Source organism: Mauremys reevesii, linkage group 12 (assembly GCF_016161935.1).
Source record: "Mauremys reevesii isolate NIE-2019 linkage group 12, ASM1616193v1, whole genome shotgun sequence".
NCBI lineage: Eukaryota > Metazoa > Chordata > Testudines > Geoemydidae > Mauremys > Mauremys reevesii.
The window spans coordinates 30,691,583-30,713,381 of record NC_052634.1 but is presented as its reverse complement, the minus strand read 5'-3'; the positions used below and the strand labels follow the sequence as shown (position 1 = coordinate 30,713,381).

Sequence of the window (21,799 nt, the reverse complement as noted above, 5' to 3'; positions counted from 1 at the left end):
GTGCAGGTTGCTTTTGGGAGATGTCCGAGGTAAATGCTGCACCCCTCACCCTCTCCTGCACCCCCAACCCAGACCCCACACCTGCACCCAAACTCCCTCCAAGAGCTTGCCCCCTGCACACCCTCCTGCAGCACAACCCCCTGACTGAGTCCAGACCCTGCACCCAAACTCTCCCAGAGCCCAGCCCCTCTCCCTCCCACACCCAAACTCCCTCCCAGAGCCTTAGGCAGGTGTGTGGGGGCAGGACTTGGTCCCATTCTGTCATTCATTCATGCCCGTCACCCCAACCGGGTATGGGCCAACCACAGATCTCCATAGTCTTCTATCCTGGGCCATTCGCTCTAGCTGGTTCCAGGTATAGCCCATTTTTTGCTATCAACCTGAAGGTCGCGTAGCCAGGTATTTCTTGGCGGCCTCTTTTCCGCTTGCCTTGGGGCTGCAACCTCGCCGTCTTTCCTGACTCAGACATGGTCCTCACATTCCATGTGCCGATGGTAATCCTCCTGGTTGTAAGAAGGGTGATCGGCTTAGTGGCTTCCTCGCGGCTTTCACCACCCAGCGTCATGCATCTTCGAGTTGAAGACCCTTCTTTTTCTAGGCTAAAAGTCTCTGTTAACTCTATTGTTGGCGTTTCTGTAGCAAGCTGATTTTTACAGGGTGGAGTTGCTAGCCCCACGCCCAACCCTCCTCCTTTACCCTGACTTGGGACAGGCAGATGGCCCCAAAGGACCTCTCTGGTGGAGTTAGGTCCCATTCTGGGCACCACCAAAAATTGTACAATGCTGCCGCCCCTGTACAGCCCAACCTTCTGATGATGCACCTCAGCTCACACCTCTGCAGGGTTTGAAGCTTCCATTGCTTAAATTCCAGGACACTGAGGGATTTCAGCTCCCCTTTGCCCACAGGGAACCTTCACCCCACTCCCAGCCAGGTTCTTGTCCATGGGATCACTGTAGGGGGGGCTGGGTCCTGCTGGGTCTTTTCTCTGTGACAGGCCAGGGTGCAATAACTGGGGCATCTGAGCACCCAGGACCTTCTGTGGGGCTGCCATTCCCTTCCCCTTCTGTGGTCTCGTCTGTCATTGACTCCAGCCTCTTTTCTACCCATCGTCAGCATCATCCCAAGCAAGCTGCACTCGCCTCAAAAGACAGTATCCTGTTGGGTGTAAATCACTGACCTCTCTCCTCTCTGAGCACTGACTGCCCTCTGTTTCCTTGCCTCTCAGTCTGTGCAGATGGGACCTTTCCCTCCAGTGCTGGAGGATCTGCCCTTCTCATCTACCCTTGTCCCAAGCAGCACAGCGGGTGGGACTCTTAAATGTACCAAGGTGACTTAGGAGCAGAAACCACCCCAGACCTTCCATGCAATTGGCACTTGCCCCTTACTGAGCAGGATTGAAACTGGTGCAGGGAGACTGGTGGGCCACATCCCAGCTGGGCATGAGCAAAGCAGCAGGGTGGAAAATCAACCTGGAGATGCTGGGGATTGAACCCAGGGCCTCATACATGCAAAGCATGTGCTCTGCCACTGAGCTACACCCCCACGTGGGTTAGGTAGACTATGGATTACACTCAGAGCCCTCCTGTTTCCACTGCATCCAGTGACCTTGCGGAGCTAGTTCCACTAGATGATTAGCCTCATTCCAGCTAGGAGAGGGAGTGCTGGGGGCTCTGCAGTTTTTGCAGTGGGGCTGTCTCAGGAGTCACTGGTGGCTTTGTTGGGGGGGTGGGGAAGTAGGGACTACAGGATGTGAGGCTGGCTGAAATGAAACTGCACAAAAAACCTCCCCCTTTGCTCCAGCTAAAGGCCCTACTTTGGCCTCTCCCCCTTTCATAAATATCTCCATATCTACCCCAGCTCTCAGAAACCCCCTCTCTCCCATGGGTGTTTTCATGGTTTCTTCCTTTTTTCATGGAGAGAGAGAGAGAGAGAAAAAAACAAACCTATTAATTTGAGCTACCAACACAGTTCACAGCATGAAATACACAATTTTGTGTTCAATGAGTTGTGTTCATTTACATAGCATGAAAAAATATGTTTTGGGCAATGCATGAAAACCTCACTGCATTGAACAACCCACTTGATATAGTCAATGTACTACAGAATATTTAAAGAAGTTAGGAAAGATGTGCTTGTAAATTAACATGTTGTGCCATTTACACACACACAAAACACAGAAGAAACTGAATTATTTGAGCTTCTAAAATTTCCATTTTCTCACAGCATTTTAGTTCTCAATATTGTTTTAATTTGCTTATTTTTTTGGAACTAGAGATGAGGAAAGAGCACATTGAAGTCAGTGGAATTACCGCAGTGAGGGATTAGTCTCATTATTTGCCACTAACAAAACCTTTGTTAACAGAGAGTTAACTTTGACTGTGACTATCTCTTACCTTCCAGAACATCGAGTTCAGTACAAGTCAAACTCTGGAAAAACAGGGAATACAGAGTGAGGGTACATGCCCAGATAACCTTAACTCTGCCCTCTAGCAGAGAATCTGTGATAGCATATGAGAACAAGGAAAGGTTTGGGGACAAATTACAGCTACTTCCCAAGTGTTTGTTTCTTCTGTAGTTAATTGATCCTGGCCCCATCAATTGATCCTGGCCTGGTGTCTGGCTGTGGAATTTACTATTTACTATCTTTATCCCAGTATAGTTAAAGGCAAAACTGCTTTACAAAAGCTCCTTTATTCTAGGTTATACAAACAGGTCACTTCCCAGCTATTTCAAGGAGATGGAATTTTCCTGACCCACAGGGAACTTAAACTAACATGCTCAAGATCACACATTCCTTAGGAGAAAACGAAGGAGGAAAAAACCCACCAAACTGTTGCTGTTTCTACCCAAATGATCAATGAGACCAGAAAGTGAGACTGTGCAATTAACTGTCTGGGACTACACTGACTCTGCAGTTACTTGGATGCAGACACACCCAGCTCTACGGTTGGTAAACGTACAGAGACTCTGCTGCTGCTCATGAACTAGCAGCACATGACCCCTGAACAGCTGCCATTCAAATGTATCTGAAAGTCACAAGGAACAACGATCTGTGCTAAAGGAAGGCTGCCATTTATTAGAGCCCCAGTTGATGCCATGTGCACAAAGAGAGGATTGAATGTGTAACAGGGAGAATGGTAAATCTTGGTTATTTTATTTTTGTAACAGGCTCCTGTCCACCTCCAGTAGAGTTTTCAGTCCCAATGGCAACTTACTTACCAAATGTAATACAGACTAGTCCATGCCTCCCAAGTGGATGTGGTTCTTGTTCTTCTGCACATTGTAGCCCATGGAGGCCAAGGACCTGCAAATGTGTCTTCATGTGCCTGTGTTTAGTTGATGAAAACAAACCTAGACACTTAGAGGATTGGAACTGATTTCAGCTGGGGGACATGTTTGCTAGGTTTTTATGCATTTGCACAGGAAAACATGGAGTGTGTGCTTTGATTTCAGGGATCCCTATTCAGTGGAACTCCTGAACATAACAGGAGGGAATAGGCAATTATTTTTGTTAGAAGAACAGGTTTGTGAGAGGGTACTTGGATTTGAACCAAGGACAACTTGATCTGCAGTCAAATGCTCTGCTCCTGAGCTATACCCCATGACATCTATGGAAGCAAGTCAGTGATCTTAAGGATTTTGAAGGACGGGCTCTGCCTTAGAGAGTTCCTTTGAGTCCCAGACCACAGGGGTTTTAAAAATGGGGTTTGATTAAACTTTATATATACATGTAGACACCACAGCTTGCACACCCACCAACATAGCTTCCCCTACTGACATAGCCACCACCTCTCGGGGAGATGGGTTAACTACACGGACAGGACAGCTCTCTCCCCTCCGCTTAGAGCAGCTTCATTATTTATGAATAGGTGGGAAATAACCTCCGGAATGGACAGGAACCAATGTATCAAATATTGCTGTGTCTGCATTCAATATGGGTAACTGGTCATATTGGGCTGGATTAGTAGGAGCATTGCCAGCAGATGGAGGGAAGTGATTATTCCTCTCTATTCAGCACTGGTGAGGCCACATCTGGAGCATTGCATCCAGTTCTCCCCCCCCCCCCCGGAAACAAATTGGAGAGAGTCTAGGGGAGGGCAACAAACATGATTAGGGGGCAGGGGACTTATGAGGAGAGGCTGAGGGCAGGGCCACCCAGAAGGGGGGCAGGGGGGGCAATTTGCCCCGGGCCCCCATGAGAATACAGGATTCTATAATATTGCAACTTTTTTTATGGAAGGGGCCCCTGAAATTGTTTGGCCCCAGGCCCCCTGAATCCTGTGGGCGGCCCCTGCCCAGACCGTGGTGCTGTCCACCCCCTCCACCCCCTTCCCTCGTTGTCCTCCCTCTGAGGCCCCACCTGTGCTCTGCCCTCACTCCCATTTGGCCACTTCCCACCCCGCTCGTCCACTGTGGCTGAGGCCTGCTGGTCCACCTTCCGCTCGCTCCTCTCCTCCCCAGGGCCTCCTGCACCTCTCCACCCCTACCCCAAGGTCTGCCTGCTGCCCCACCTCTCTGCCCCTCCCTGAGCCTCACCCTGCCCATCGCCCACACCTCTCTGAGCCCTCCTGAGACTCATCCTGCCCACCCCTCTGCCCCCTCCTGACTCACCCTGCCCATTGCCCACACCTCTCTGCCACCTCCCTGAGACCTGCCCTGCCCATCGCCCACACCTCTCTGAGCCCTCCCCTGAGACCCCTGCCCATCACCCACACCTCTCTGAGCCCTCCCTGAGACCTGCCCTGCCCACACCTCTCTGCCCCTCCTGAGACTCACCCTGCCCACAGCTCTCTTAGCCCTCCCCTGAGAACTGCCCTGCTCAGCACCCACACCTCTCTGCCCCTCCCCTGCTCTGCCCACCTCTCGAACCTCTCTGCCCCTCCCTGAGACCCACCCTGTCCACCTCTTTCTTTGGTCATCTGTTGTTATTCCTTGAAACACCAAGGATGGAATAAAAGCTGAGTTTACTCCAGGGTGAGGAAAGAAAGGAGTCACCAACCCCCTGGCAAAGCTCAGTGCCCCAGAGAAAACCTGCCCCCTTCTATCGCAATCACTGATGTACTGGGGATATGACGAGAAAGGGACTGTCTGAATGATCAAGGCAGGAAATGGACAACAATCTACAGCAATGTCATTAGCCACAAACACACTCTCCTCATGCTCCCACCAGAAGGGAAAGGAGCAGGAATTCTTGCTGTTCAGCCATGGACACACTTACACAAGGGCACAGCAGTGTGGGTCTAGTGGAAGCTGGTCTGAAGAAACAACTGGAATTGATCACTCAATGGAAACAGAACTAGAGTGTAGTGAGAACTCAACATCAAGCAAGTAGTTGTGGCCGAGTGGTTAAGGCGATGGACTAGAAATCCATTGGGGTCTCCCTGCGCAGGTTCAAATCCTGCCAACTACGGAGCAAGTTGTGGTTCTTAGTTTCAGTGGAGCTGGGTCTTGTCTCACTTTTAAGCTAGGCCTATACTAAAGGAAAATGTGGCTTTAGTTAAGGTGTTTTAATTGAACAACTGTTGCACGTCCACCCTATGTCACCAGAGCACATCCATGCTAGCATCTCTTGGATTGCCACAGAGAGCAGTGCACTGTGGGTAGCTATCCCGCTGTGCAACTGGCTGCAGGGTTGTCATAAACAGATAGTTAAGGGTTAAGGTCTCTTTACCTGTAAAGGGTTAACAAGCTCAGTAACCTGACGGAACCCTGACCAGAGGACCAATCAAGCGACAAGATAATTTCAAATCTCTGTGGAGGGAAGTCTTTGTTTGTGTTCTTTGTTGGGTTTTGTTCTCTCTTTGGATCTAAGAGGGGCCAGATGTATATCCAGGCTCTCCAAGCTTCCTGAAGTATTTTCTTCTATTCAGTATAGTGAGTATTAGAAAGGCGGATTAGTCTTATAATTAATTTCTGTATTTGCAAATGTGTGTTTGCTGGAGAAATCTCTTTATTTCTGTTTGCTGTTACTTTTAATTATTCTGAGAAGGCGGGGGGAAGACCCTCTGGTTTATACGCTAGACCCTGTAATATTTTTCGCCCTGGTGTTACAGAGATAGTGTACTTTCTTTCTTCCTTTTAATAAAATCTTCTCTTTTAGAATCTGATTGATTTCTTCCCTTGTTTGGAATCTCAGGGAAGAGGAGAGGGGAAAGGAATCTCTCTTTGTTTGATTCAAGGAGTTTGAATCAAGATGATCTCTCCCGACGGCTAAGGGAGGGGAGGTGGGGAATGGGCTATTTCCTTTGTGTTAAGATCCAGGAGTTTGGATCTGTGTTCCCCAGGAAAATTTTGGGGAACAGGAGTGTGCTAGACACTGGAATTTCTAGCTGGTGGCAGCATAACCAGATCTAAACTAGGATTTAAGTTTAGAGGAGTCCATGCAGGTCCCCATCTTGTGGACGCTAAAGTTCAAAGTGGGGAATAAACCTATGACATGGTAGGCAGCGGTGGAGATTTTTTTTAGAAACCAAAACAGAGAAGTTTTTTCCTTTTTGGCTGTTTGGAAAAACAGCTTGGGGCAGAGGTATTAGGTTTTTCTAACAAAGCATTGTTAGAAAGAGATTCCCACTGAGAGTGCATTAGCAAGTTTGAGAGAGACAGGACAAACCAGTTTTTCTGGTCCTTTCTCAGCCAGCAGCCACAGCAAAAACATTTGCAAATGAAAAGTTTTGTTTTCTTTTTATTCAGTCGGGAATAGAAAGGTTAGGAAACTGTAAACCAAGCAATCTGAGCTGAAGCAACATAGTCAATTCACTGACTGCAGAGGGGTGTGGCCAGCACCAGAAAGCACACAAACATGAGTACCAGTGAAACAGCTGACAAACTCGAACTGGCTAGGCTGCAAGCAGCAGAGAAAGACAAAGAACATCAGAGACAGATGGAACTAATTAATGCACAAATGGCCAGGGAAGAAGCTGCCCACAAGAGAGAGATGGAGAAGCAAGAGGCCGAACACAGGAGACAAATAGAGTTAAAAGAGAAAGAGCTGGAAATCCAGAAGCAGGCCCTGGAATTAGAAAAGGCTAAGCAGAATGTTCCAGCCAACCTTAAAAACCCTTCTCCAGGCACTGTTCCCCATCCCAGGAAATTTCCCACCTACAAGGCAGGTGATGACACTGAGGCCTTCTTGGAAAATTTTGAAAGGACCTGCCATGGGTACAACATCCCTACAGACCAGTACATGATAGAGCTGAGGCCACAGCTCAGTGGACCCTTAGCAGAGGTGGCAGCTGAAATGCCTAAGGAAAACATGAACAATTATAAACTGTTTCAAACAAAGGCCAGAATCAGAATGGGGCTAACACCTGAGCATGCCCGTCGGCAGTTCAGAGCCCTAAAGTGGAAACCAGATGGGTCATTCCCCAGACACGCCTACTACATTGATAAAAATTGGAATGCATGGATATCAGGAACAAAGGTTCAAAATTTTGAAGAGCTGTCCCTTCTGATGAGAATGGAACAGTTCTTAGATGGTGTGGAAGCCAGTAAATAATTAACAAGGTTTTGAAGAGATCTTAATGAATGTTAGTTAGCATGAGTTAGGTTAACTGTGACCCTGGTGACGTGAGGAAGCAAGATAATGTAAGACAGAGTGAATTGTGTGAAAGTTATTACGACCTTGCAATGTGCAGTCTTGCAGTCTTGTTTTTCTAGTGAGATAGCAGAAAAGCTTATGTATAAACAAAATGTATTTGTTGCTTTTACTGTCTGTATTATTGCTAGAAATTGTCTGTAAAAGGTATAAAGGCTTGCTGTGATTGTTTACCAGTTGAGAGACCTGTCCAGGAGCCTGTGTCCTATGGCACTCTCCCTCCATGGTAATTACTGGAGAAATAATAAAGTATTTGATTTTGCTGCATCCAAACAAAAAGTGAGAACTGAGTTTTTCTTCGACAAGGAGGATGAAAAGGGGGAGAGACATCCCATCGTGTACCTGAGCAAGAAGTTGCTACCCCGGGAGCAGAACTACGTGGCCATGGAGAAGGATTGCCTGGCCATGGTGTGGGCCCTTAAGAAACTGGAGCCATATCTCTTTGGGCACCACTTCACCGTGTACACCGACCACTCTCTCCTGACCTGGCTGCACCAGATGAAAGGAGCCAACTCCAAGCTCCTGAGGTGGAGCCTGCTCCTGCAGGACTATGACATGGACGTGGTCCATGTGAAGGGAAGTGCCAACCTGATAGCAGACGCGCTGTCCCGGAGAGGAGGCCCCAAACTTCCCTGGGTCACTGGGCAGAGTGACCCCGCTCAGTTCAGCCTCGAAGAGGGGAGAGATGTGATGGAGTAGGGGCTGTCTGTGGGGGTTGGGGGAGACGGGGAGGACGTTAGGTGAGGGACAGGTATTCAGCCTGTAACCTGAGCTAGGCAGTGGGGAGGGGAGGTCAACATCTCTGCCAGGGGAGCTAGACAAAGGAGAGAGCCGAGTGGAGAGGGGGAGTCAGTTTCGATTTGGGGCTGGGTGAGGGGAGTTCAGAGAATCCTAGGCTGGGATCCAAGCACCCTGAACCCCCCAGAAAGGCCAGATTGAGAGGTCCTGGCTCTGCCCACAAGCTCTGCTGTAGCCTGTGTTCCTGTGTCCAATAAACCTTCTGTTTTACTGGCTGGCTGAAAATCACTGTGAGTCCCAGGAAGAGGGGTGCAGAGTCGGACTCCCCCGCACTCCGAGAGGCAGCGGGATCAATGCCCGCATCCTCCAGCGGCAAGGCAGCCACGGGACTTTCTCTTGCCCTTCTTTTAGAAGCCATGGACAGTCAGCCGGCTCAGCTCCTCCAGTGGCCTCCATCCCTCTTCCCGCTTGGCCTCCCAAAAAGCCAGCCCTTGCGGAGCACAAAGCTCTTCCACCCGGCCCTTCTCCCCTTGCACTAACTGGGAGGCTGGAGACAGCTGGGGAAGTTAGCTCAAATGGAAGAGCAGGGAGAAGTAGTCAGACCCATACACACATTCTCCAGCCTGCTCTGCTCTGCTGTGCTCTGCTGGGCTGGGCTCTAATGGGGGACCTGCACCTTTCTTTCTGAGCTCTCACTGGAGCACAATCCCTTTCCTCCTCCCTCCCTGCTAGTCTACGCCAAGCTCATTGGCCGGGAGGGAGAGCCACTCAAATACAGAATTACTCACATCCCAGGGGTCCATGAAGGGAATGAGGAGATGGGCGGGGTGGCATGCGATACCAGCTCAGCTGAGACCGTGAGACCTTGCAGCCTCCTGATCTCAGGCAGCATGGCAGCCGTGGAGCAGAGCAGAGCACGCAGACAGCTTGGAGACAGCCAAAGCAGGGAAGGGCTGTGTTGGTCTGGAAGAGGGAGTCGGTGGCTGTCTATCCTGGCGGAGGCAGGGTCGTTTTGCTGTATGCTGGGCCAGGGGCCAGGGAGTCTGCTAGAGTTGCAGAGCTGGGCCTGCTCCTGGCTTTGCTTGGGTTAGAGGAAAGTGGTGAAGATAAGAACGGCCCTCCTGGGTGAGACCGATGGTCCATCTAGGCCACTATCCCATCTTCTGACAGTAACCGATGCCAGGCGCTTCAGAGGCAATGGCCAGAGCAGGCAATTGTCAAGTGATCTATCCCTGCGTTGTCTTCTGATGTTTGGTGCTTGTTTCAGGGGCTAACTCTCAGCCCAGACACACTCCAGGGAGGGAGCGTTGGTGTTTGTGCCGAGGAGTGTGGCTGGGACTCGGACCCCCTTCCCCAGCTCTGGGTAGCGCCCCCCCTCCCCATTTCAGGCTGTGTTCTGCTTAAGGCCACAGAGCCCTTGCCTTTTTTTGCCCGGTGCCTGAGAGTCAGGCCAGCTGCAGGGAATTAGCTCAAGCGGCAGAGTGCTCGCTTTGCATGCGAGAGGTAGTGGGGGACGCTGCCCGCATTCTCCGAGCCTGTCGACTAAGGGCTCCTGATGAGCCTGGTGGACGGGAGAGCCAGCCATCTGACTTTTGGCCTTGCTGCCCGTAGCGGTCAGGCCGAAAAATCCAAAGCCACCCTCCCCAGGCCCACAGCCACCCAGGGGCTCCTCTGCACCATCTTGCCTGAGCCGGTGGAAGTGGAGCCTGGCACTGAGCTGATGCGCTGAGGGTTATTTGCACTGTGCTTTTCACATGGAGGTTAAAACACAGGGCACAGATCTTTGAGCACAACCCTCGTCCTGAGGAATGGGGGGGGGGGCTGCATAAATAGAGACCGGCTCTCCCTGGCGTGGCTGCAGTGGCTCTTCACAGGGGCAGTCCCACTGCCAATTGGTACCAGAGTTTTGAAAGTTTTCTTTTCTGGCCTGGCTCCCCGCTCTTTAGGGAGACTGGCGACCCCAAACTTCCCAGAAACCATCATAGCAAGGCCAACCTGATCACAGACACCTGCTTAGCACCCGGAGGTGCAGCCCTGAACCCCGGCAATCAGCTACGCTCAGCTGCCCACCCAACAAGCGTTACACGCAGGAGCCTTCGTGCCCCGCGTGTTCAGCTCCCTCCCAGCGCCAGCTTTAAACTCCGCTGCTCAGTTCTAAGCTTTGGCCACACGGGGGCAGCCTGGAGCTCAGCCAATGCCTCCGGTTGCTGGTTGTGTTTCCCGCTCCTCGTGGCAGGTTCACACCCCGCAGGCAGATCTCTGAACCGGAGCCGAACCGTTCCCCAAATCCAGCGCTTTAGCAGCAGCTTTGCTAGGAAAGCGCTGACGTCCCCAAGTAAAGTAAGAGCCAGAGCGCTGTGTCCAGGATCTTCTATTGGTCCCCTCACCGTGGTGTCTGTCAGGCGCAAGGAGAAACCAGGGAAATGTTTTCATGGCGTTTAAGGGCAGAAGGGGCCATTAGCTCAGCTAGTCTGACCCCCGAATAACACAGAATTACACCATGGCACACATTGATCCCACAGACCTTAGGCAGATCAAAGCGTTTCAGCCCTCAGGAAGGAGGCTAAACTGGGTACCAGAGGCAGTGAACAAGGGGCCCCCAAGGCAATGGCAGGGAACTGATGAGGTGAAATATGCCCCGATGATCCCAGCAGGCGACCCACCCCCATGCCACAGATGTGGGAGTCCCTGTTCCTCCTGCCCTTAAGAATCTCTGGTGGTAAGTGGGTCCCCCCCGTTCCCCAGATATGAATCCTCCATGTGGTTTCCCTGGCTTCACCTCCAGATAAGAACATTGTGTGGAGGGGGTGGGAGGAAGGTTGTCTGGCAGATCTGTAAAGGGGGACTGTGTCTCCCTGTCTGGCCCAGGCTCCTGGGAGGAAGTGATCTCAGTGTGTCTGGCTGTCTCCATTCCTCCCACCCATAAGAATCCCTGGTCTGTGGGTGCACCCTAGACCATTACGGATCTCTGGTGGGTGGGTGTCTCTCTCCCCCTAGTCAGGATCTCTGGGGCGTGCCTGTATAAAAAGAGACTTTGACTCACCCAGGCTGGGCTGCCAGCGTCGAACAGACCAGGTCCTTCTGTGGAGGGTTTGCGTTCCTCCAAGGACGTGATCTCAGTGTGTGTGGGTGTCCCTGTCCCTGTCCCTTCAACCCTTAACAATCCCTGGTGCGTGGGTGCGCTGGGCCCCATTACAATCCCCTCTGTCTTACCCCCATAAGGGATCCGGTGGATGTGGGGTTCTCCACGCTACTGGGGTGTCTGGTGCCCCTGTCCCTCCTGGTTAATAGTGGAGTGTGTGGGTGTCCCCCCCCCCCGCCCGTTAAGGATCCGTGTTGTGTGGATGCCCCCGTTCTTCTCATTAAGAATGGTGGAACGGAGCATATGGGTGTGTCCCCCACCCCATGAACTAGCTCCCATGTATGGTTCCCCTGCCCCCATCCAGGCTCTGTGGGTGTCACTGTTCCCCTTTTCAAGATCCGTGTTGCTTGGGTGCGTCCCTCCCCAAGTCAGATTCCCAGCGTGTGGGTGCTCCCATCCCCTCCAGGCTCTGCGGGGGGGGGGTCTTAAAAGAGACCGTGTCTCACTGTCTTGCCCAGGCTATGCTGCAGGGGCTAGTCACAGGCACAACCCCACTACTGATCGGCACAGGAGTTTTGACCTGCTCCATTTCCAACCTTAGTGAACTTAGTGCAGACACCCAATCGGCACAGCCCCTGCAGCCCAGAACTCCTAAGCTCAAGCGATCTGCCAGCCTCAGCCTCCCAGGCGCTGGGATCAAAGGCACCAGCCAGGAGCCCGGCTTATTTTGCTGCCTGGCAGCTGGAGCTTTAAACTCTGCTTGTGAGCTCTGTGCCTTGGTCAGATGGGGACAGCCTGGAACGGGAAATGCTCCTGCTCCCCCCGCCCCCGTCTCATGTCGAGTTGCAGGTGCCGCTGTCCTGTCAGGTAAGATCCCGGATGTTTGGTGCCCCCTTCCCCGCCCAGGTGTCCGGGTACCTCTGCCCCCATACAGAATCCTGGATGTGTGGGTGTCCGTCCTCTGCAGAGCATCCCGGAGTGTGGATGCCCTTGTCCCCCCCTACAAGATCCTGAGTGTGTGGGTGCCACTCTCCCCCCCTAGAAGATCTCGGGTGCGTGGTTGGGTGCCCCTGTTCGCCCTTACAGCATCCCTGGTGCACGGGGGCCTCCCTCCGTCCCAACTCAGGGGCCCCAGGGTGTGAGTGCTCCCATCCCCCGATACAGGCTGTGGGGGGAGGGGTATAACTGGGTCTCCCTGTCCTGCCCAGGCGGTGCTACAGCAGCTGTTCACAGGGGCAGCAACCCCACTGTCAGCCTGCAGCTTTAACCTGCTCCAGGGGTGACCCATGCGGGTCGGGAGTGAGGGGCACCAGCAGAGCTGTGAGTCTGGAGGTCAGGACTGGGATAGTAGGGGCTGCGGGTCAGGAGTGAGGGGCACCGTCAGAGCTGGAGGGAGCGCAGGGGGCTGCGGGTCGGGAGTGAGGGGCACCAGCAGAGCTGTGAGTCTGGAGGTCAGGACTGGGATAGCAGGGGCTGCGGGTCGGGAGTGAGGGGCACCGTCAGAGCTGGTTGATGCCTAAGGGGCTGCGGGTCGGGAGTGAGGGGCACCAGCAGCGCAGTAACTGGGGAGCTCAGCGAGGAATCGAGGGGGCTGTGGGTCGGGAGTGAGGAGCACCAGCAGAGCTGTGAGTCTGGAGGTCAGGACTGGGATAGCAGGGGCTGCGGGTCGGGAGTGAGGGGCACTGGCAGCGCAGTAACTGGGGAGCTCAGCGGGAAATCCAGGGGGCTGCGGGTCAGGAGTGAGGGGCACCCACAGAGCTGTGAGTCTGGAGGTCGGGACTGGGAAAGCAGGTGCTGCGGGTCGGGAGTGAGGGGCACCAGCAGAGCTGTGAGTCTGGAGCTCAGGACTGGGATAGCAGGGGCTGCGGGTCAGGAGTGAGGGGCACCGGTAGAGCTGAAGGAAGCCCAGGGGTCTGTGGGTCAGGAGTGAGGGGCACCAGCAGAGCTGTGAGTCTGGAGGTCAGGACTGGGATAGCAGGGGCTGCGGGTCGGGAGTGAGGGGCACCGTCAGAACTGGTGGACGCCTAAGGGCTTGCGGGTCGGGAGTGAGGGGCACCAGCAGAGCTGTGAGGCTGGAGGTCAGGACTGGGATAGTAGGGGCTGCGGGTCGGGAGTGAGGGGCACTGGCAGCGCAGTAACTGGGGAGCTCAGTGGGAAATCCAGGGGGCTGCGGGTCGGGAGTGAGGGGCAGCAGCAGAACTGTGAGTCTGGAGGTCAGGACTGGGATAGCAGGGGCTGCGGGTCAGGAGTGAGGGGCACCACTAGAGCTGGGGGGAACCCAGGGGGCTGCGGGTCGGGAGTGAGAGGCACCGGTAGAGCTGAAGGAAGCCCAGGGGTCTGTGGGTCAGGAGTGAGGGGCACCGGCAGCACAGTGACTAGGGAGCTCTGCGGGAAGCCCAGTCGCTGCAAGTCGGGAGTGAGGGGCACCAGCAGAGCTGTGGATCTGGAGATCAGGATTGGGATAGGAGGGGCTGCGGGTCGGGAGTGAGGGGCAGCAGCAGAGCAGGAGGGAGACCAGGGGGCTGCGGGTCGGGAGTGAGGGGCACCGTCAGAGCTGGTGGACGCCTAAGGGGCTCCGGGTCGGGAGTAGGGGGCAGCAGCAGAACTGTGAGTCTGGAGTCAGGACTGGGATAGCAGGGGCTGCGGGTCGGGAGTGAGGGACACTGGCAGCGCAGTAACTGGGTAGCTCAGCAGGGAATCCAGGGGCATGCGGGTCGGGAGGGAGGGGCACCAGCACAGCTGTGGGTGTAGAGATCAGGATTGGGATAGGAGGGGCTGCGGGTCGGGAGTGAGGGGCACCAGCAGAGCTGTGAGTCTGGAGGTCAGGTCTGGGATAATAGGGGCTGCGGGTCGGGAGTGAGGGGCACCGGCAGAACAGTGAGTGTGGAGATCCGCGGGAAGCCCGGTGGCTGCAGGTCGCGGCGGAGGGGCGACAGCAGAGCTGTGGGTGTGGAGGGCAGGGTTGGGATAGCAGGGGCTGCGGGTCGGGAGTGAGGGGCACCAGCAGAGCTGTGGGTCTGGAGATCAGGATTGGGATAGGAGGGGCTGCGGGTCGGGAGTGAGGGGCACCGGCAGAGCTGTGAGTCTGGAGGTCAGGACTGGGATAGCAGGGGCTGCGGGTCAGGAGTGAGGGGCACCACTAGAGCTGGGGGGAACCCAGGGGGCTGCGGGACGGGAGTGAGGGGCACCGGTAGAGTTGAAGGGAACCCAGGGCTCTGTGGGTCAGGAGTGAGGGGCACCAGCAGAGCTGTGAGTCTGTAGGTCAGGACTGGGAAAGCAGAGGCTGCGGGTCGGGAGTGAGGGGCAACAGCAGAGCTGTGGGTGTGGAGATCAGGATTGGGATAGGAGGGGCTGCGGGTCGGGAGTGAGGGGCACCGGTAGCACAGTGACTGGGGAGCTCCGCGGGAAGCCCAGTCGCTGCAGGTCGGGAGTGAGGGGCACCAGCAGAACTGTGGGTCTGGAGATCAGGATTGGGATAGCAGGGGCTGCGGGTCGGGAGTGAGGGGCACCGGCAGAGCTGTGAGTCTGCAGGTCAGGACTAGGATAGCAGGGGCTGCGGGTCGGGAGTGAGGGGCACCGGCAGAGCTGTGGGTCTGGAGGTCAGGACTGGGATAGCAGGGGCTGCGGGTCGGGAGTGAGGGGCACCGGCAGAGCTGTGGGTCTGGAGATCAGGACTCGGATAGCAGGGGCTGCGGGTCGGGAGTGAGGGGCACCGTCAGTGCTGGGGGGAACCAAGGGGCTGCGGGTCGGGAGTGAGGAGCACCAGCAGAGCTGTGGGTCTGGAGGTCAGCACTGGGATACTATCCAGCCTGATGGTAAGCGATGCCCAGCTGAGCCCATGGCCAGTACGTCCTGCTCCACCCAGAGCCGGGCTGGGAGCCAGGACTCCTGGTTCTTCTCCCCAGCTCTGGCAGGGCAGTGCAGGCTAGTGGTTAGAGTGGGGGGTTGGGAGCCAGGGTATCCAGGTCCCACCGCTGGCTCTGGGAAGGGAGTGGGGGCCAGTCTTGTGCACCCCCTGGCTTGAAGTGGTTTCCATCCTGTGCAGGGTTTACAGTTTTGTTCACTGGCTCTCAGCACCTCCCACTATACAAATTGTCCCAGTGCCGCGGGGTCTAGTGGTTAGAGCCGGGGAGGCCGGGAGCCAGGCAGGGGCGGTGGGTGTAAGGGGCCCGGGGAGGCACCTGGCCCGTGCTCCACCCAGAGGCCCTGCTCCCACTTGTCCTCTCCCCCGCAAGGCCCCATCCTCACTTCGCCCTTCCCCAAGCTCCATCCGGCCACATGGGGCCGTGGGGGGAGAGGCCGGGGGTGCAAACGGCAGAGAGGCAGGCGGGGGGGGCCTTGGGGTGGGGGCGAAGAGGCACAAGTGGCAGGGCCTCGGGGGAAGAGACGTGAGAGGTGGGCGGGGGGGTCAGGGGAGTGGAACAAAGGGGTCCTGAGGGGGGCGTGTGGGCGGGGCTGAAGGAGGAGTGTGGGCGGGGCTGAAGGGGGAGTGTGGGCGGGGTGGAGGGGGCGTGTGGGCGGGGCTTTGGCAGGAGGAGGCTGAGTGGCAGCAGGCCTTGGGGCAGGGCCACAGTCCGGGCCCGCCCAGCCTCCCCAAGTGGAGGAGTCCCAAGCTGCCCATGGAGCCAGGACTCCTGGGTTCTATTCCAGGCTCTCCCACAGACTCCCAATCTGAGCTGGTGCAGCCCATCTCGCCCTCCCTGGTGCCTCAGTTTCCCCCGTGTGAGACGGGTCCCAGTGTGAACGGCTGCAGCGCCGTGAAGAATCTCGTCCCTTCTCCTGGCGGCTCCTTGGTAGCCCTGGGGAAGCAGCCAACTGCTGCAGCCCTTGGCTCCCGTCTGGGCAGCCCGGGGTGGGGGTGGGATCTGGGCAATGGGAAGAAGGAATCCCCCCTTCCCCCACCCCACCCCGGGGACATGGGGGGAGGCTGGTGCGGCGGGGGCAGGGAGCCCTGCCGCCCTCGCCGGGGAGACGGGGCCGGTCCCCGGCTTGGCTGCTGTGGGGGGCGGGGGGGGGGGCACTGCTGGACTGGGGGCTCCCCCCTGCGGGGTGGAGATGGAGCACGGCCTGCTGGGAGCGGACGTCTCCTCTGGATGGGGGAGGGTGACACTGGCCAAATTGTGAGCCCTGTCCCCAGACAAGAGAGGGCCTCTCAGCCTTGCCGGCTCGTCTCTCTTTCACCAGGATCGGCCCAGCACCTGGCCTGGCCCAGACCCCTTCCTCAGCGCCAGCAGCTGCCAATTGTGGGGAGTGGAGCGGCCGGGGTGGGGCCTCTCAAGCCCCGGGAGCAGGGCCGGGGCACTGGGGGCAGAGGCTGCGATGGGGAGGTGGGTTGGAGAGATGTTGGGGTGAAGCTGGGACTCAGGGGAATGGGGCAGGCTGCAGGGAGGAAGTGTGGGGCCACCGGAGGGAGCTGGGGGCTGGGAAGCTGCGGGGACACAGCCGGGGTAGTGGTGACACCGCAGGGGGCTGCTCAAGAGGCAGTGGGCTGGGGGCAGGGCGGGAGCTCGGACAGGGGTGGGGTCAGGCTATTGCGGGTCTCCTGTGAATGGCACCAGACTGCAGGGAACCCCACGGCCGGCAGCCCCTGCTGGGGGTCTGGTCACTGCAGCCCCGATGCACCCTGCTGGGGTCTGGTCACTGCAGCCCCGCTGCACCCTGCTGGGGCTCTGGTCACTGCAGCCCCCGATGCACCCTGCTGGGGCTCTGGTCACTGCAGCCCCATGCACACTGCTGGGGGCTCTGGTCACTGCAGCCCCGATGCACCCTGCTGGGGCTCTGGTCACTGCAGCCCCCAATGCACCCTGCTGGGGTCTGGTCACTGCAGCCCCAACCTAACACTGGAGCTGGGCGGGGAAGGTTTCTTCTCGCGCTCCCATTGGTCAGGGCTCTGCCTCCTCTTCCTATTGGCTGTCTCGGGAGGCGGAGTTTCCGAGAGGGCGTCACGTGGCCTTGAAGCGTTCGCGAGGCGGCTCCTGAGCAGCCCACCCCACCGAGCTCCCCCACTGCCGCCCCTCCTCCTCCTGCCCCGCCCCCAACCCCTGAGCTCCCTCCCCAGTGCCGCCCCTCCCCTCTCTGCCCTGCCCCAAACCCCGAGCGCCCCCTCCCCAGTGCCGCCCATCCCCTCTCTGCCCCGCCCCAACCCCCGAGCTCCCCTCCCCACTGCCGCCCTCCCCTCTCTGCCCCGCCCCAACCCCCTGAGCTCCCCTCCCCAGTGCCGCCCCCCCTCCCTGCCCCGCCCCAACCCCCAGGCTCCCCTCCCCACTGCCGCCCCTCCCCTCCCTGCCCCGCCCCCAACCCCCAGGCTCCCCTCCCCAGTGCCGCCCCTCCCCTCCCTGCCCCGCCCCAAACACCCCCTGAGCTCCCCCTCCCCAGTGCCGCCCATCCCCTCTTCCCCCCAAACACCCCTGAGCTCCCCTCCCCAGTGCCGCCCATCACCCTCTCTGCCCCGCCCCAACACCCCCTGACCTCCCTTTCCCCTCTCTGCCCCGTCCCCAAACACCCCAGAGCTCCCCTCCCCAGTGCCGCCCATCCCCTCTTCTGCCCCGCCCCCATCATCCCCTGAGCTCCCCCTCCCCAGTGCCGCCCATCCCACTCTCTGCCCCGCCCCCAACCCCCAAGCTCCCCTCCCCAGTGCCGCCCATCCCCTCTGCCCCGCCCCAAACACCCCCGAGCTCCCCGATGCCGCCCATCCCCTCTTCTGCCCCTGCCCCAACACCCCCTGAGCTCCCCTCCCCAGTGCCGCCCATCCCCTCTCTACCCCTCCCCAAACACCCCGAGCTCCCAATCCCCAGTGCCGCCCATCCCCTCTCTGACCCCGTGCCCAACCCCCGAGCTCCCCTCCCGATGCCGCCCATCCCCTCTTCTGCCCCTGCCCCAACACCCCCAAGCTCCCCTCCCCAGTGCCGCCCATCCCCTCTCTGCCCCCTCCCCAACACCCCCAAGCTCCCCTCCCCAGTGCCGCCCATCCCCTCTTCTGCCCCGCCCCCAAACACACCCCGACACTGTTCCTGGTTTTGGGAGGAACAGGAGAAAGGACAAAAGAAGCAAGAGACGAAGAGAAAGGAGGGAGGGATGGATGGAGGAAAAGGTGAAACAAAAAGAACAAACCCTAATGTCCCCAGTGATTTTAAGGGACAAAATCCCAGGTACGGAATAAAATTCTGCCTCCTTAAGCTCGTGTTTTCCATGCCTAGAATTCAACTGTCACCAGATGGATCAGACTGAACAGGTTTCAAACCTCGAGGAGGCTCTTACCTTCTAAACAGGGACGGCTGTTTTCTAGTAAAATCAGGAAAAGGGAAGGAGAAAACTCGAAAGAGGTTCCTCCTGGCGCTCAGGTGCCTGAACCCGAATACTCTCTCAGTCCTCAAAGAGAGACCTGGAGAAGGAGACTTGCTGAAGCAAAGCCACAGGGTCTCTGAGGTTTCCCTGGCCCCTCGCTCCTGTCCTGCCTGGCTGATGTCAGCATCTCTCTGTGAGGTCACCACCTCCCACCACCTTTGACCAATAGTCTGAGGTCCTGCAAAGGCCTTTGTGATGTCACTGCCACACCCTCCCTTGCTGGGCTAATGTCCTGCCCTGGCCAGGCACTTGGGAGGTTTGAGCTACTCCCTGGGGATCACCCCACTCAAGGAGCATTCGTTCTAGGAAGCAAGCCGGCTAGACGGGAAAACATCAGACGCTGCTCCCAGTGCTACAGTCAGTTTTTCAGAAATTAGTCGACTTTATGACCAGAAGAGACCATTAGAGCATCTAATCTGACCCCCCTGCATATCACAGGCCTCCTGTATGACACAAGAGCTACTTTTGGAGCAAACACATTCCAGAAAGGCATCTAGTCTTCATGAAATGACATCGAGAGATGGAGAATCCACCACTTTCCTTGGTAGCTTGTTCCTGTGGTGAATCTCCACAGGAGATGCCTTATCCTTTAGGCCACATGATGAGGGGTCTAAGCTCTTCTTTGGAAAAGCCGGACACTGTGTTTCTCAGGTCATCTGCTGAGGGGGCCGAGACGCTCTGGGCACAAGAAGTCAAGTTCCCAGCGAGACATGAGACAAAGGATTGGCTCTAAGGGCTGGGTCGGTCGGGCTGGGGTACGTTGCGGGGCTGGGCGCGAGCCGCGGTTGGCGAGGCGCCGCCTCTCCCGGGGCGGCGGCGACTCTGGACGCGAGCCGGGCCCTTCCTGTGGATCGCCCCAGCTGCGCGGCGCCGCCGCCTCTCCCCATCCGCTGGGACGGGGCCGGCGTTCCGCCGGCCGGCGCCAGCAGCTGACTTAGAACTGGTGCGGACCAGGGAATCCGACTGTTTAATTAAAACAAAGCATCGCGAAGGCCCGCGTGGGTGCTGACGCGATGTGATTTCTGCCCAGTGCTCTGAATGTCAAAGTGAAGAAATTCAATGAAGCGCTGGTAAACGGCGGAGTGACTATGACTCTCTTCAGCTGTGTCAAGAGTCTAGTTACTGGGCAGCAGTACTGAGACCTCAACCTCCCCGTGGTCCCGCTGGACGACTCTTTGGGTGATGAGTTGACCAACTGAGGCTCAGCTGCTATCAATAGCCCTACCCTATTGTCCTGGTACACCGGCCAGGCAATAGTATTAAACGGTGGAAAACCACAAGATGATGGCGGCACTAGATAGTGCCGAAATAGCCCAAGTCGAGGCTAACTCGACTGACCGAAGCAAGAAGACTGTACCTTGGGGCAGGTGCATCTTCCGACCCAATGAGCCCTGGGCCCGATATCGAGCCACTGTTTCTACAGTGGCCACACAAACTGAGAGCCCTGTCAACATTGTCAACACTGAATGTGAGGCAGACAATGTCCAGCATGCCTCACAGACAAAGGAGGTACACTCCAAACCCCGGATCTTACGAAACCAATCTAAATGGCGAACAGTCACTTGAAAGAAGCAGTGGATCGGCCCAATCCGTACAACAGAAATCATAAGCAATGCTTTTAAAGAGTTTGTCAAACCAACCTGCCTGCCAAATCCAGACCTCTCTTTAATCACATCTGAAGAAGAGGATTTGGACACTGAAAAACCCAGTACAGAAACAAGCGAGAGCCACATAATTACCACTATTGAGGAGACAGTGGAAACAATTAATAGAACACAAGACAAGACCCTAATCCAACTACCTAATAACAACCCAGCGTGTCCCTTTTGTGGCGATCACGTTGGCAAGCCAATGGCTCTAAGTGTCCACCTTAAGCGAAATCATGGTGGAAAAGTGGTCGAATTCCAATGCTCCATGTGCAACAAAACTGATACCAATGCACACAGCATCCTGTGCCATATTCCAAAATGCAAAGGGAAAATAAATGAAGAACGATCGGGTGACTGGGCTTGCAAAACATGTAACAAGCAATTCAACACTAAAAGTGGGCTCTGCCAACATAAGAGAATAGCCCATCCAGCGGTACGGAACCAAGAACGTATCGAAGCCAGTCAGCCCAAAACAACCTCCCAACGTGGCAAACACAACAGCTGCTGGACTGCTGAAGAAGAACAGCTACTCACTGCCTTCAATAACATGTTCTGGGGCAAAAGGAACATAAATATCCTGATCTCGGATCACATCCAAACAAAAACGGCTAAACAAATAAGTGAAAAGCGTAGACTGCTGGGCCTCAATAAAAAAGCTACGGTGACAACAACGGACCCATTACCTGTATTAAGCACATGCCATTTGGAAGTAAAACTGGCACCCCTACTACCACCACTGGACTGAAAGACGCATACATATACAGAATAAAGCAAAATATAGTCAACCAGGGCCAGATAAAATTTGATTCTGAAATCATAAACGCATGGATGGCTGGAGACACCAATATAAGATCGCTTGTCGAGTCCACCTCTCTTGATATCCTCTCCACCTTCCTGATGGAAACTCCTAAGCCAAGAAAAAGAGAGAACAATAAAACTGCGAGCAAAAAGAATGAAAAGAAAAAGAAATGGATGGAAAAGAGAGCGGTCAAAAAAGGTTTCTACAAAAGGTACCAGCATCTCTTTGAGACAGACAGATGTAAACTTGCCTCCATCATTCTTGATGACACTGAACGTCTGCAATGCCAAATCCCTCTTACAGAAATACTGAAACATACAAGAGTAAATGGGAGACCTTGACTCCCTTTGAAGGACTGGGACAATTCAAATCCCACGCAGCGGCTGATAACACCGCCTTTGAAATCCTTCTCGGCTAAGGAAATAATGAAAAACATAAAGGAAATGAATAAGAACTCTGCACCAGACCCTGACAAGATCAGCCTAAGGGACCTACTCCTAGCGGACCCGGAATGTAATGCTCTTGAGAAACTGTTCAATACATGGCTAATCACTGGCATAATACCTGACATCATAAAAGAATGCCGCTCCTTA

General features: G+C 55.9%; 1 protein-coding gene and 2 non-coding genes across 3 annotated transcripts in view; 1 reads left to right on the top strand and 2 right to left on the bottom strand.

Moving 5' to 3' along the window:
* Nucleotides 1-21,799, bottom strand: part of LOC120375640 (zinc finger protein 850-like) — a gene marked incomplete at its 3' end in the record, with an annotated part of 811,498 nt that overhangs the window by 71,890 nt on the left and 717,809 nt on the right. The gene's annotated exons all lie outside the window — the stretch shown is intronic.
* Nucleotides 1,471-1,542, bottom strand: TRNAA-UGC. Its single transcript has one exon. It is a non-coding gene; the product is annotated as a tRNA-Ala (tRNA).
* On the top strand, nt 5,329-5,410 carry TRNAS-AGA. The gene has a single exon. It is a non-coding gene; the product is annotated as a tRNA-Ser (tRNA).